The sequence below is a fragment of the Parasteatoda tepidariorum genome, chromosome 10 (assembly GCF_043381705.1).
Source record: "Parasteatoda tepidariorum isolate YZ-2023 chromosome 10, CAS_Ptep_4.0, whole genome shotgun sequence".
In the NCBI taxonomy this organism is placed as follows: Eukaryota; Metazoa; Arthropoda; class Arachnida; order Araneae; family Theridiidae; genus Parasteatoda; species Parasteatoda tepidariorum.
In genome coordinates, this window is record NC_092213.1 from 51,313,777 (window position 1) to 51,329,356 (window position 15,580).

At 30.6% G+C, this 15,580-nt stretch overlaps 1 protein-coding gene across 3 annotated transcripts in view; it reads left to right on the top strand.

Moving 5' to 3' along the window:
• Positions 1-15,580, top strand: part of LOC107451127 (caskin-2) — a 338,548-nt gene that overhangs the window by 143,309 nt on the left and 179,659 nt on the right. The window lies entirely within an intron of this gene.

The window sequence follows — 15,580 nt, forward strand, 5'->3', positions numbered from 1 at the left end:
AATTACAATAATGATGTAGATAATAATGATTAATTACAATAATGATAGAGATAATATTGATTAATTACAATAATGATAGTTTTCAAATATAAAAAAAATTAGATCATGCACTTTTCATTTTCATTAAACTGCGGTTTTTTTTCTATCTTTTGCGTTGATTAAAGATAGACAAAACTTAATTTAACAGTCGTGAATAACTGTTGCACACTCACAATAGTTATGAAAATAGCATTAATAGACTACTCTATCGATGCAATGTTGTTTACTTTCAATACGTGTTATTTTACGCTTTTTATTAATTTTATTTTTTATCACGGTATATTGGGAAAAAAACCCATACCGTTTCTAACGTCATCAATGCCAATATTGTCTTATCCTTGTAATTCTGAATTCAAACCATAAAGACAAAAGAACAACCGGACCAAGCATTACGAGTTCGTTCTCTCTCTCTCTCTCTCGTTCGCGAGTTTATGGAACAACCTGCGTTAGATGGAGAGGCAAAACCTCTCACGGTTAGCTTAACAGCAAGTGAGATTCTAACACACGATCCTTCTACTAGGAATATTTTACGTCACCATTGTAATCGGTGTGAGCCGTTTGCGGCATATGAATCGACCAGACATCGCCGAATCTCCATAAAATATGTTCCCTAAAATAGCATAACTCTCAATAGTCTTCCCTTTTTGTTTAACATTTAAGTCACATTTATCGTTTCCTCCGTCTTGTATCAAACATTTTATTTAATTGAAACCTAAAATTTTTCGACCAATAAAAGAAAATTATATCAAGCTACCTAATAGGAAATCCCCTGCACCTGTGTTTGTAACATTTTTATACCCTGAACTCCTTTTTAACGAACGCCAATTATATAAACGAAATTTGTATTATTTATCGTTTGAACTTATCTATTTTCGTTCTTTTTCTCATCATTATCATTTTGTAATTCACATTTTATGTGTCATTTATTTTATTAAGTCACAAAAGAGAACATTTTTTTTTATGACTAACATGAAAAAACCTTGCCAAATAAGCATTTTTTTTTTTTTTAAAGTGAAGAACTTTTTTAAAATATCAGCTGTTAGTTCGTTTTAAAGTCAAAACAATTCTTTCAAACGAGATAGTAAATATCGTCTGAAATCAAAGTTAAAGTCACTCGAATTCTTGTTGTTTTCTTGGCGAAAAAGTTAAGAAAAAATAACTCCATTCACGAAACGAAAAATAATTAATAAAGAGTTGTAAAAAAAGCTAAATTTTTGGTAAAAATGTGAAAAGTAGCAACTGTACTTATAAATTCCAGAATTTTATGCAGCAGTTACTAATAATATTGTTTTTTTTTCATTATCTTTGCCTTTATTTACTTAGTTGAAACAAAAATAAGTGTTCTGAATACTTTAATAAGTAGGGCATGATTTATAACATCTAGAACTGACTTCTTCGAGTTTTGCAATAGTATGCAGATGTACTATCATCACTCTTACAGCACTTTTTCCTTCATTATCAAAGAGGTATCAGCGCTTCCTGGTTCCTTATCATTACATAACTGAAAGAAAAATGAAAACATTTATGATCTTTGGCGCACAACTACAGATAATTATTTTTCGCGTGAAGATAGTCTTTGACGCCATACAGTCTAGCGGTACTCGGTCGTTTTTCAAGGACAATCTATTATTTTTTTTCCACCCTACTCTTCAAAGGTTCTTTTGTTTAGTCTCATTTTGTTGTTGTACGTAACTGATATATTAAGTACTACAGACGAAAATCTCAAGGTTTGCAAGTGTGCTTATTTTTTTTTCATCTCTTAATCTCTCAAATTAAAATCGGGTTAAAAATGATCTTAGCTCTTTTACTTGAGAAATATTTCATAACGGAAAGAAATTTAACGTCATAAAAAATATGTTACATAAAAATTTGTAATTATAATTTTTTATGTAACTTATTTTTTTGTTGATAATTGAAAATGTATTGATCATTGGCTGATTTTATTTTATTTTACAACCAACGTTGTAAAGCCGAACGAATTTTGGGTTAATAACTATTTAATGTTCAGCTTCGTAATTTTGAATTCAACCCAAAAGACAAGGGAACACCTGGATTAAGTATTGGGACAAACTAGCCTTAGAGGAGAACTAACTGATTGATGGAACTAACCCCATTTACGTTACATGGAGTGGATAACCACGGAAACCTCTTACGACTAGCCCAACGGCAAGGGGAATCGAACCTATGATCCATCTACCACTAGGGCTACTTTATATTGGCAATTTTATTCGATTTTTCGGGTACAGTAAATTATACTTATGTATCCAGCTACAGATTTTCTATGTGACCCAACCGCCTCAATCCTGTAGGATCATTTAATAACTACAATAATATCAGGCTGTTTTAAGGGGCTCATAATTTTTGCTCTTAAAATATACAAAAAGTAAGAATTATTCTTTGATTCGAATTATTTATGATTGGTGATTTATTAAAAAGAAAAGGCAATTTTATAAATACTTTAACTATTAGTCGGTCGTCCAGAAAATTCTTTTCTGCAAGATGATGTGCGTAGAGTAGTTTAAAAGTTAAACTTGTCTGGAGTTTATAATACCAGGATTATTTTATTGCCTTTTTAATAAGATATCAAAGATCTAAATCTTTTTTTTCCAAGACGTTTGTTCCGCAAATTTTAATGACTGTCAAATTCAAGGATGAGCTCTCGACGAAAAAACAATAACAAAAATTTAGTTCGGTACATTAGGCCTTCTTGCCATTGAATTCGTAAAACAAACTATAATATTTACATTATAAACCGCCATCTAGTGGTGCGGAATGACATTTTCATAATTAAGATGCCATCTAGTGGCTAATAATTTTATCATTTTCTACAATGACTGCAATAATGTTTAGTTGTTAAAGTTATCGTAATTTTTTTTGTCTCCCAAAACACGAAAAAATTGAGAATAACTCTTTGATTCTAATGATTTTTTTCCTTTGAAAATGTTGATTTAAAATTTATCAAGTTGTGTTGATGATTTCTTTCCCAATCGTCCATTATTCTATTGCAGACTGATGAAGCAAGCAATTGTATATTAAAAATCAATGACTGTTTCAATGACGAACCAAATATGATAAATAATAAAAGTACATTATTTTTGAAAATATGGAGTCCCATCAAAATTAAAATTATTCTTCATTTTTAACATACATAGGAATAACTTTATAAATAATTTTGAAAATTGTCCGGAAGTTGTGGGTGTTTGGCTAAGTCCCTCAGACCACCTCCGTCTATCAAGAATTAAAAAACGGTAGTGTCATGTACGTAAGAATAGTTTTTGTCAAGAAAACTAAACAAATCTATGTATTGACTATTAATGACTTTAAGTTATTTGACAAGGCTCTTATTCTTAGCATTAGACAAATGAATTGGCAGAAAAACAAGTGTGAGAAATATTAAAAATTTTTAAGAAAATCAAAACATTTAACAGCCACGTAACGGTGTTCAAATTCTATGCTAATCTATTAGGTAGATGTAGAATTTATTCTGAACTCAAGTTTAGAATATTGAATAAAAAGATTTAACGATTATATTTATGATTTTTATTTATTGAATGAATGTTAGTTTTAATAATTTTAGTTTTTACTTGTTATAAAATATGTTATACATATTTTTGCAGTGACTTTTTTTTAAAGTTAAATATTTGTTTTAAATATTTAAGTTATTGATATTTTTCAAATTGCAGACGATTATTTTCGCAAGATAGCGTATGTTCTTTAAAATTAAAACTCTGTGTCTAGTTTAATTGAATTTAGCAGGATTATTTTATTGCCTTTTTAGCCAACTGTCTTAAGAGGCAACTCATAATTTTTGTCAAGGCTTGTTTGTTATTACTCTTGTTTTTATGGAAAAACACAAATAACAGTTTTTTTTTCCTCCCATAAATTACGATATACAAGAAAGAAGATTTATCTTTTTGTTAGATTAGGAAGAAACTATTTTCATCACACTCTATATTGTTCGGATATTATTTTGTTTCCGTCAATAATTGGTTTTGCTTCAGTATGCTTCGGAAACAATTTTCTTTGTAATCTCACATCTACGTAGAACTGTTTTTGGGATTTATTTTAACAAAAAATGATATCCCCTTTTTCTTGTTCTCAAACGAGGAAAGTTATTTCGTTTCTTTTTTTTTTTTTTTTTTTTTTTTTTTTTTTTTTTTTTTTGCTGAGTGTATCTTTTATCTAATATTGGAAAAATGTTTACTTCTACATTGCGCAGGATTTTCGAAACTGTATCTAAAATTAATATATATATATATTTTTTTAATATAAGTAAATAAATTCGTTTTTTGACTACATTTAACTGCTCTGTATTATACAGGTCTGTTTAGTGCCTTAGAATGTTACGGACATACATACAATATGTTATCTTAAATTTAATTTATCTTTATTAAATGAGATAAGTATTTGCATCGAATATCACGAATGTTTGTTCTTATTTTGTTTATATTCTTAGGCATGAATCTATAAGCGTCTCAAAAATTAGTCTAATTTTTAGATCGCTTATAATATTTTTGATACTTGATCGACTTGACTTGACTTGATTTTGATACTTGATATGATTTTAATACTTAGTAGACATGACCAGATTTTGATACTTGATTGTCTTGATTTTGATGCTTAATCGACTTGACTTGATTTTGATACTTGATTGTCTTGATATGATTTTAATACTTAGTAGACATGACCAGATTTTGATACTTGATTGTTTTGTCTTGATTTTGATGCTTGATCGACTTGACTTGATTTTGATACTTGATTGACTTGATATGATTTTAATACTTAGTAGACATGACCAGATTTTGATACTTGATTGTCTTATCTTGATTTTGATGCTTGATCGACTTGACTTGATTTTGATACTTGATTGACTTGATATGATTTTAATACTTAGTAGACATGACCAGGTTTTGATACTTGATTGTCTTGTCTTGATTTTGATGCTTGATCGACTTGACTTGATTTTGATACTTGATTGAATATGTTTTGACTTGACACCGATTATCACGAAATGTTTTTTCCTATTTTGTTTATATTCTTAGACGTATGAATGTACAATTGTGTCAGATATTAATCTTATCATTAGAGTGATGTTTTCTTATTATTAGATTGATTGCGGCTCCATAAATAAAAGAGAGAAAAAATTAAAAACAAACATTTTCTTTCGTATTTTGATGGGGGTAATCGCTTTCAGATTTTTCCAATGGTGTGAAAAAATTTATAAACTACCAGTCTTGTCTACCGCTGTAGACTAGAATACCAAAGCACAAACCTTATTGAAATCACATCATTGGAGGAACAATTCTAAAAAATTAAAAGATTTACCTGACCAGAAGGCTTCTACATTTTCATAAAAATAAATAAATAAAAATTCAATTTCGAGTAAAATAACGGGGAAAAGCACGCTCCATGAATGTTTGAAACATTTACGAGAATCCGTTCTCATAAAACAACCCAACTCCAAAACTCAGACAACGTTAGAAAGTATTACTTCCTCTTACCCAATAACGATAGAGTTACTAATTGGTAGCAGCGGGTCTTTCTAAGCGCTTCGAATAAGTGCGAGGACCTAATTGAATCTACAGAAAAGAAAGAAAAAAAAAGTTCTAGCTGTTCCGCTTTGGAATGAAATAAAGCGAAGGGAAACCTCGTTAATGATGATTAACCCCAAGGGGTGGCCCTCGTGACGTCACTCTTCCGTGGCATCTCATCAACCTCACGCTGCTCCGTTGCGGCAATTAAACGATAGCTCACCCCCCGTATAGTTCTGATATTGCTCCGATCTGCTAGTTTCACACTGCAAGTTAATGACGTCTGAAAAAGATATTGCTTCGAAGCATGGGAATGTGATAGCTGAGTTTTATATATTAACGCTCTCGTTATCACTGTTTAACATGAGAGGCTTAATCCAGATGAATTTTCGAAAGTTCTAGAATGAGGATGTGCTGGAGGGAGAGGGGTTAACGAGAATATAAGAGGGGATCCCCCTTAAATAGGGACAATAGAAAAATGCTATTTAGTTTTTTTTTATAAACACTATTTACTGTAATTAAAAATATGGTACCTGTTTGCAGTTGTGTTGCATTTCGTTGTCTAACTATTAAAGCATATTTCAGTTAAGTGAATTTGCTGGAAATGATGAAATAATAACGGCCATGGATGTTGTTTTCGATTGTTGAAAGGGAAGGGTGACAATGGTAAGAGGAAAAGAATAGCAGGAAATGTGTCGTCATACAATTTGGTTAAAGCGAAAACAGTAAAATGTGCTAATTAAAGACATTTATGTAATTTATTTTGTTCATTTTTACATTAAGTGTTTATGTAATAACTATTACTAATTAAATCAAAAATCCTAAGAAACTGAAGCGGAAAAAATATCCTTGATTTAAAAAGTCATTGGCGTTAAAAAATATGAAGATGGTTATTTGTGTAATTTATTTTGTTCATTTTTACATTAAGTGTTTATGTAATAACTATTACTAATTAAATCAAAAATCCTAAGAAACTGAAGGGGAAAAAATATCCTTGATTTAAAAAGTCATTGGCGTCAAAAAAAATATGAAAATGGTTATTACAATCGACATGTTTCAGCCTCCAAAAATTGTCAATTTTAAGATTAAGAACGTTTTTCCTCTTATTAAGGTATTTTTATTTATTTTTTATGTTTCTTCATTTTGGCCGCTGAGGGCATTTTTATTTTGCTAATTGTTTTGTTTATTCTCTGTGGTAGATAGATCATGTGTAAAAATCCCCTTGCCGTCGGGCTAACCGTGGGAAGTTTCCGTGGTTTTTCCTCTCACAGTGTTACGCAAATGCGGGTTTGTTCCCTCAAAATTTCCTCCACGATGTCACATTTCTCTCAATACTTCATCCAAGGATTGGGTTCAAAATTAGAAGGCTGCGGAGTTGAACAAGTCGTAAACCCAAAATTGGGTCGGCAGTTCAGCGACGGTTATACAATAATTTATTTATTTTTAAATGGTTTTTAAATGTTAATAAATAAATATTTTATTGCTGTTTTTGTTGTATTTATATCAAGCCCAGTTATGCTTATCATAATTTCAATCTCCATATTTTTTTGAAGCTAACGAAGTATTAATTAAGAATTATTATTACTATTGCTGTTATGCTCTCAAGCTTCATTAGAACACACAGTTAAAATGTAAAACATGATCTATAATATAGTGCTATGCAACTAATATAGCGTGACAAGGGGAAAGTAAATGTGATATTTAGTTATAGGTGATATTGTGTTGTGTATAGGTGTGATTTTTTGTGACAATTAGGAGAAAAGGGTTAAAAAATTCTGAAAATGTGTCATCATTGGACGGCTTTTAGCTTACTTTCTTTAAAAAAGTACGAATTCTTTGATTTTTTTTTTCTTTTTTAGTAAATTGATCATTTAAACTTTTAGATAAACATGATCTAATAGTTTGAAATATTTAGATCAATCAGTTTTATAGGTCAAGATCAAAGCTTTTAGAAATGGTTCTATTTGTGTCGATTTAAAAATCCTATAACAACTTAAGAAAACTTAAATGATTCTAGAACACACACCTTCAAATTTCGTTTTAGCATAAATTTCGATCGTTCCTGTATACAATTAATATTTTATTTAATCAGTGATAATAATTAATTGAAATATTATATTGGCTGTATATAAATATGTATTATATTTTTAAGTAAATAAATTTTTTAATTGTTTAATAATTTTTCGAAACTTTTCTTTCTCAGAAATATTATCATATTTTTAAGTATACTGCTTTTACATTTTGAAAATTTTTAAAAAATAAAAAATAAGAAAATAAATAATAACACAAACAACAAAAGAGATCAATCTAACAATTGAACGAGAATAACAATTTTTTTTTTTATTTGAAGCAACTTGGCATTTTGAAGATATGAGTCTATTCATTTCCACAGTCCATTGGAGATGCAATTTACTGCGATATATCAATATTTATTTTTCTAAACAAACAAAGGGGTGGAATTTTTGTTTTTATTATCAGTATTCAAAATATCGTATTTCATCCATTTCCGGGTTTTTCATATTTCAATTTTTTCATCGAGCAGACATTTGACGTTTTGAAATTATTATTCTTTCATATCAAAAACTGAGCGTATGGAGTTATTCATAGCTCGCATTATACCCTTGGTATTGAGTCACAATTTACAATAGAAAGATCAGTTATATTTGGAGAGAAAAAAATGGACAGATTAACGATGCTTAAAAAAAATGAAGCGCTACTCGTTTCTCAAACTTTTCAAATTTTGTCATAATTAAACATTTTAATATTTTATGTTACTCTCTTTTGGACAACACTGTTTTCCACAAGTTCGATCTCGCACGGTTCAACAGCGTGGTAAAAACCCTGATTTTCATTACTTTCATCACTATGAGTCAAATTCTTTTTTGAAACGGTCACTACTCTTCTCCAAACTGTCATGTGTCCGGCAGTGGACTGATCGTAAAGACACGGTTCCCAGTAGAACACCGACGTCTAGCATCACTGGCTGCGGTCAGTAAGCTGGTGGGTGACCATTCTAATCAGCCTGTGTAAGGATCGCGATATTGATCTTCGTTAAATTGTTCTACCGTAAAGTGCTCGACTTTGCATTCAGGTCGTCGGGCTACCAAACGAGGAGAGCCATTCTCTCTCCAGAGGATCAAAATTGCGATGGTATGTCTTCGGATCATCCTCTGGAATGTTTCCCTTACCGTCGCCAATAGCCCATTGTGCAGCTCTAGTGCGACGTAAATAAAGTACCTACCAAACTGCTATGTTGCACTATCGATTAAGCTTCCAGAAACGTAACGATTAGAGTAGAGATGCACAATCATTTTTCTATTCACATTTTAATGCTCGATTCGAGTTTCGTATGAATACATATTAAAAATATCGGTATCAAAACCATGTGGAATTACGAAGCAATAACTGTCGAAGAAACGATCGAAAAATAGCTTGGATTTTCGATTTAAATCGACACAAATAAAGAACATCAAAAGTGTGTATAAAAATGCGAGATTTGAAACACTCGAGTCGGAAAAAATATAGTGTTAAAAATATCGTGAATATAAAAACTATGTAGAAATCCGACCATAACTACCGAAAACACGATCGAAAAGTCATTTGGATTGACGATGAAATGGTCGCAAATAAATTGTCTCAAAAAATAAATTTATTTCGAAATTTGCGAGTCAGAGTAATATGTTAAAAATGTAAGACTGTGGAAGCAATAATCGCCGAAAAACTACAGATTTAAGGTGGAATCTACGCAATCCTTTTAATTCATCTTACAGAAGTGTGATCTTTCCTACAGCTCTAAAGACTACTTTATTTCGAAATTAGCGTTTGTTAAAAATGTAAGACTGTGTGGAAGCAATAATCACCGAAAAACTACAGATTTAAGGTGGAATCTGCGCAATCCTTTTAATTCATCTTACAGAAGTGTGATCTTTCCTACAGCTCTAAAGACTACTTTATTTCGAAATTAGCGTTTGTTAAAAATGTAAGACTGTGTGAAAGCAATAATCACCGAAAAACTACAGATTTAAGGTGGAATCTGCGCAAACTTTTTAATTCATCTTAAAGAAGTGTGATCTTTCCTTCAGCTAATGCATGCCTCGATTTACACACAAATATAATGGTTTTGATCTATGCAGTAGGAAAATGCCGTGACGCATGTTGATGATTTAAATTATAAAAACTTTATATGCGCTATTATTTTTATCCTGATATAGGTAAGGAAACTTACATGAATAAGATTCACACTAAAATGTAATTTTTAAAATTTTTTGATCGAATTTATTAGTGTTGATGAAATAATTTCTTAAAAAGGTTTGTTGAGTCCTTTATTGTTCTTATACAAATTTAATTTTTAAAATAGAGAGTTGTTTGTATAATTTATTAAATTTATTTTGAATAATACAAATGATTCTTAACTAGAGGCAGATAAATGTTCAAAAGAATTTTTTTTCTCGAACTATAATGCTAATTTTTCCCAAGTCAATGCGTATTTTTTAGAATCCTTACAATATAAACCGTGAAAAAAGTAATAATTGAAAATATTGAAACAAAATTTAGGAAATATATTTTTTATGATTTTTTTTTATTTTATTATTAATCCTGTGTATATGCATGATCTCATTAAATTTTAAAAATCAAAATTTAAATTATAAAATTATTTTGCAAGGCTAAAAGTGTTGAACTCAAAATATGATTGTTAGTAATTTGACACAATTCTCAAAAAATTCACTTAACAATGGGTGCCCTGACTCCTTTTATTATTTCTTTTTAATGGCGTTGTTTAAAAGTCGCCATTTTGACGCCTGACCTTGAATGGTTAAAACGTGGCTAACTTGGTTTAGTTTTACTGCCTGAAACATTTATGGCTGTTAAAAGCTGCAATTAAATGATCTTTATGGATTGCGTTCACATCGTAAAATAGTACGTTCGTGATGCTGCAACGTTGAAGTTAGGAACTTGAACCATTGTATCTGCGTGATTGCAAAGATATTTGTGTTGCAAACAAAATCTATGCGTACCGTTAAGGTTTCTGACCTCAACAGAAGAACTGAATATTTATTTTCTCTTAAAATCTAGTTCAAAAATGAAATGCAAATTACTGTAATTAAATGTCCATTCATTTGAAAGTGGCTTATGCGTCGATGAGAAAAAGAATTGCATTTAAGCCTTTGGTTCTATTTATGGTGACTAATTGTGCTGGCTTTTATGATAAAGGTAGAATGTATATTTTAAAAATTAAGCATTTTACAAAAACGCAGAGAGTTGTTGTAGATTGTCCGAATGACTGTAAAATAAATCACTATAATTTTTCCATTTTTCATGATTTTTTTTTCTTTTTGCTTATTATAGTTAATGAACAATCTATCGAAATCACGGACTTCGGTCATAACGTTCATCTTTGTGTCCTCGTAATTTTAAATTTGCCCCCCCCCCCCAAAGACTAAAGGCTATTGAACTAAGTATATTAGAACTGATTCATCTATTCTAAGGAAATGAAACTTACTTTTTCAAAAAAAAAATTCACGTTAGGTCAACGGTAAAACGACTTTTAAATATAAATAAACTTTTTTCTTAATTGTTACATATTGTAAAATCATTAATCAGTTTATTTCTGAGCATTTTTAACTGTTCATTTTACCAATGAAACGTTACTCACCTTTTGCTAAGAAAATTGAGCAACTGAACTACATTACGGTCTAACTTTTTTGGCTTGCACAAATATTGTTCTCGGTTTATGATTAATATTTGTACACTCTTGTTTTGTCAGTTAGATATTTCTGCACAATCGCTACAAACCTAATCTTGATCATTCTAACTATGCCAGGATCTATAGTAGATTTTTCTAGCATTATATATAGAAGGTTTATCTTATAATACTAGATTTTGGTATAGTAATTTAAACCTAATATTGTAGTATAGATTTATTTATTCTCTAGTAATGAAGTATAGATTTGTCTGGTATTTTTTACATAATCGTTTCAAACCGTACTAGTCGTATGCAACAATTTTTTAGGTATTCATCCCAATCCTATTCCAGTTCATTCTAATTAAAATACTAAAATGTTTCCATCTACTTCAATTGCTTTTCCTAGACAATCATTTTAGAAACTATCGCTCCAAACCCATTCTAGTTCTTTCCAGTTTTGTTCCAACCTGCCATAATCTGGTTTATAATCCTTTGCTATATCTGTTTCAACCAATTCTGATACAGCACTAATCTAACGATAATATCTTCAAATGATGATTTTCGTTAAGCTTCTATCATCGATTTAATTCTGCAGACAATTCCAAAAATGTAAAGCTGTCTCTCCGGAACCCCTCCAAAAATGAAAAATTGCAGTTTCAATTTACCCCAAAACCAATAATTGTTCCAAAACACCAAATGCACCACTGTAGTAGTTTTGCGTTTTATGAGTTTCCCCGACTACATTGATGTTTGTAATCGCTGATTTATTACTCTTGTTTAACTTCTTTAAACTCCCATTTCCAGAAATCATTGGCAGAAGTGAACGAACTCCATTGGGTGCTGATTTTTCTTTATTTGCGAGTCTTTTCTAATTGATAACTAAGTACTAATGAGAACTTCCCAATCAATGGCATCTCGCTGTGGTGCTGAAACCGAAAGAGTTATTTCCAAGCGAGAAGAAAGAAGAAGGAAAAAAAAAACCATCCACTAATAGCGTGTTATGGATGTGTCAGTTTTATTAATTGCTTTGGCCACATAGGTCGAAGAAGATCTCACTACATTTTTTTTCTTTACTACGTGTATTGTATATATCCTGATTAATTTTGTGTTAGGTTATAAACAATTTATTTAAGTATATTACTTTAGCTGGAGCTCATTAAATGTCCTGTCTTTTCGGGATGAATAGTAATTTTGAAGACCACCCTTTCGTTAAATTATCCTGATTGTAAAACCTGTTTGCTAAACATGATTCGATATGCCATTGAACGCGTTCTCTAAACATGGTTTTTCGAATCTCAGTCGCCAAGGAAAACAAAAAAGCCACAGTTTAAGTACCTTACACTTGAAGCAGAGCGATGATTTTAAACTATATTTGTCTTTTTGTTGAGTATCATCCTGCAGTTTTTGCACATTCTTTAAGCACAGATAGTGCAGCATTGGAGTAAGTTTTTACATTTTAAAAGCGCTTTTTATTCTCACAAAACTCCTTATTCACGTTTTGCGCCATTTTCGTAATAAGTATAGACATTGCTGACTTCAATCGGTTAAACTTGACCTAACTGTCATGAGTAACTGCTACAAACTCTCAGCAGTCATTGAAATAGTATATTATTCGCAAAAAAGAATCATTTGATATGACGACGGAGCCTTCGAAAAAGGTTTTTCAAAAGCTCTGTCGTCACTAGGATAAACTCCCCCCCCTCCCAACCCCCAATAATTTGACTATTGTGAATTTTCTACTGTTATTTATTCTTGGTAGGCCAAGTTAAAGCTCTTTTTCGAAGATCTATTGCCAAGGAAAATAAAAAAGCCATAGTTTAAGTTCCTTACACTTGAAGCAATGCAATGATTTCAAACTATATATATCATCTTGTCGTGAAGAATTATCTGAGCTTTAGAACAGACAAATAACTTAAATATTTAAAAAGTTTTTGAACTTTCTTAAAAATTACCAATTTGGCGACTTTTCCCACCTTTATTAAAAGTATCAAAATGACTGTCTTCTTCTCAGTTTTGCAAATTTTTATGAGTTCAGGTAATGCAACATTGGTGTAAGTTTTTGAATATTAAAGAATTAGGCCACAAATGCTTTTCATTTTCACAAAACTATGGTTTTTCTCCATATTGACGTTTTGCGCCATTTTCAAAATTAGCGTAACAGCGCTGACTTTAGTTAGGCTAAACTTGACCTAATAGTCATCAGGAGTAACAATTGCAAACTCACAGCAGTTATAAAAATAGCATCTTACTCACAAAAAAGCATCGTTTCTTATTACGACGGAGCTTTTGAAAAAACGCCTTAAGCTTATCTTGAAACAGTTTACTCTATTACTAATTCTGAAAATAACGCAAAGCCTCAACCTGAAGAAAAACCACAGTTTCGTGAAAAAGAAAAGCGTTTGTGATCTAACATTAAAAAAAGCTACACCAACACTGCATTATCTGGGCTTATAAAAATTTGCTAAAAAAAGCAATAATAATAATTAACATTAGTTTCAGGGGACAGCAACTAATTTAATTGATATTCGCTCCTAGGAATAAAAATTATGGAAAAACTTTATATTTCTTTTTATTGTGCTTAAATTATACATTTACATCTTTGACTTTTAAATAAATTCTTGAACTTCATCCTTTTTCTGAACATGTTTTGGTTTATTGAAAAAAATTTTAAATAAAAATGTAGATATCAAAAAATATAAATTTTATGCCACCTAGAATTAGAATCTTTTAAAATGTTTTAGTTATTTAACATTCTAAGATGCAATTTATGAATCGAAATTTTTATTGTTGGAATTTCGATTTTTTGTCAGAGTTATTTTTCTAAATTAGTTACAGTTATTACAGAGAAAATTGGCTATTATTTATGTTAGTTTAATAGTTTACTCCATTTAAATTTTGGTTTGTTGTGTATCTTTGTTCATGGTGCGTAGCGTTTTTAAAAAGTTCTTATAGGTTCTTATTTTCGTTATTTAAAAGTCCTAAAAGGTGCTTTTTTCATTTGGGTATTTTTAAAAAGTGCTTAATTTTCCCTTTTTAAAAATGAATTTTTTTTCCCGTTACCATGTCGATTTCCGCCACGTATTATGCGAAAGCATGCTTTTCACATTGTTCTATTCAACGTTTTCACAATTCATTTCGGCATACCTTCGGTCCATAGCGTATGAAAGCGCCAATCATTTTACATGTTTGATGAAATACTTGCGAGTCCGTATGTGCATCTACTGTGCTGGATTCCGTGAGATTATTGCCTTCTCATGTGCAACTCTGCTGCATTTTGCAAGATATTCTCAATTTCAGACTTCATTTTCCGCCCTCTGATATCGAACCGAAAAATCTCTCGAATATTTTATAGCGGCTAATATAATCAAGAAAAGAGTTCTTCGTCAGAAACTAGTTATTTTATTATGATCATCTAAAGTCTTTGAAAATTATTTTTCATTTTGTTAATGTATATTGTGCTTAAAAGGTGCTTATTTTTTGTTGAAAGATTTGGCTACGCAACCTGTTGTTGTAAGTACAGTTTGTTTATAAAGTCATGTTCAGTTTGAAACGCAATACCATATCAGGGTAACTTAGTTACATGTTGCAAAAATGAACGAGAATTTATTGTAAATTAATTAAGAAACCCCCACTTCCGACATAGTCTTTGTGAGTCAATTAATCCGTAGGAAGGTTGTTCGACATTACATTGTCTGATCAGTTATTATGAGGAAAACTATTTTTTTAAACGAGCATCAATGCAAATACATTTACGCTCACTCTTCTTTTGAAGTCACATGTTTCATAAAGAAAACAAAAACTTACCGCATTGTCTTGGCATCATGCTAATTTTTCAAATTGCCCTGAGCCTCATTTGCATTGCAAACCACTGCTAACATTGACCTCTAGTGGCATCTAATTAAAACTACACCATGACGTCCGCCATTACAAGTTTTAATGGTTTTGTTCAAAGTGCCATTTGTTTTTTTAAAACTTTTGGTCACTTATTTCAAACAATAGTCACATTTTTTTTCTTCTTTATTGATCTTAAAGCAATCATATTAGTATGCAGCTAGTTCAAGATATAAGAAAGATTAATGGTATTTATTTGACGTATATTTAAATTGTTGATCCTGTTAGGATGCTCTCAGAATTGATGTAAGCCGCATAATAAACTTCATATTAACACACCATGTTTTGTTTCTTTTATAATTGTTCCCATTCGTTTGTTAAAATTGAAATATGTTCAAGTGGATCAAGTTTGATACGCAAATCACTCTATTTAATGTTTCAAATGCGTGTAGATTGCTGAAAGTCGCTTTTATTATCATTAGATGTATATATATAT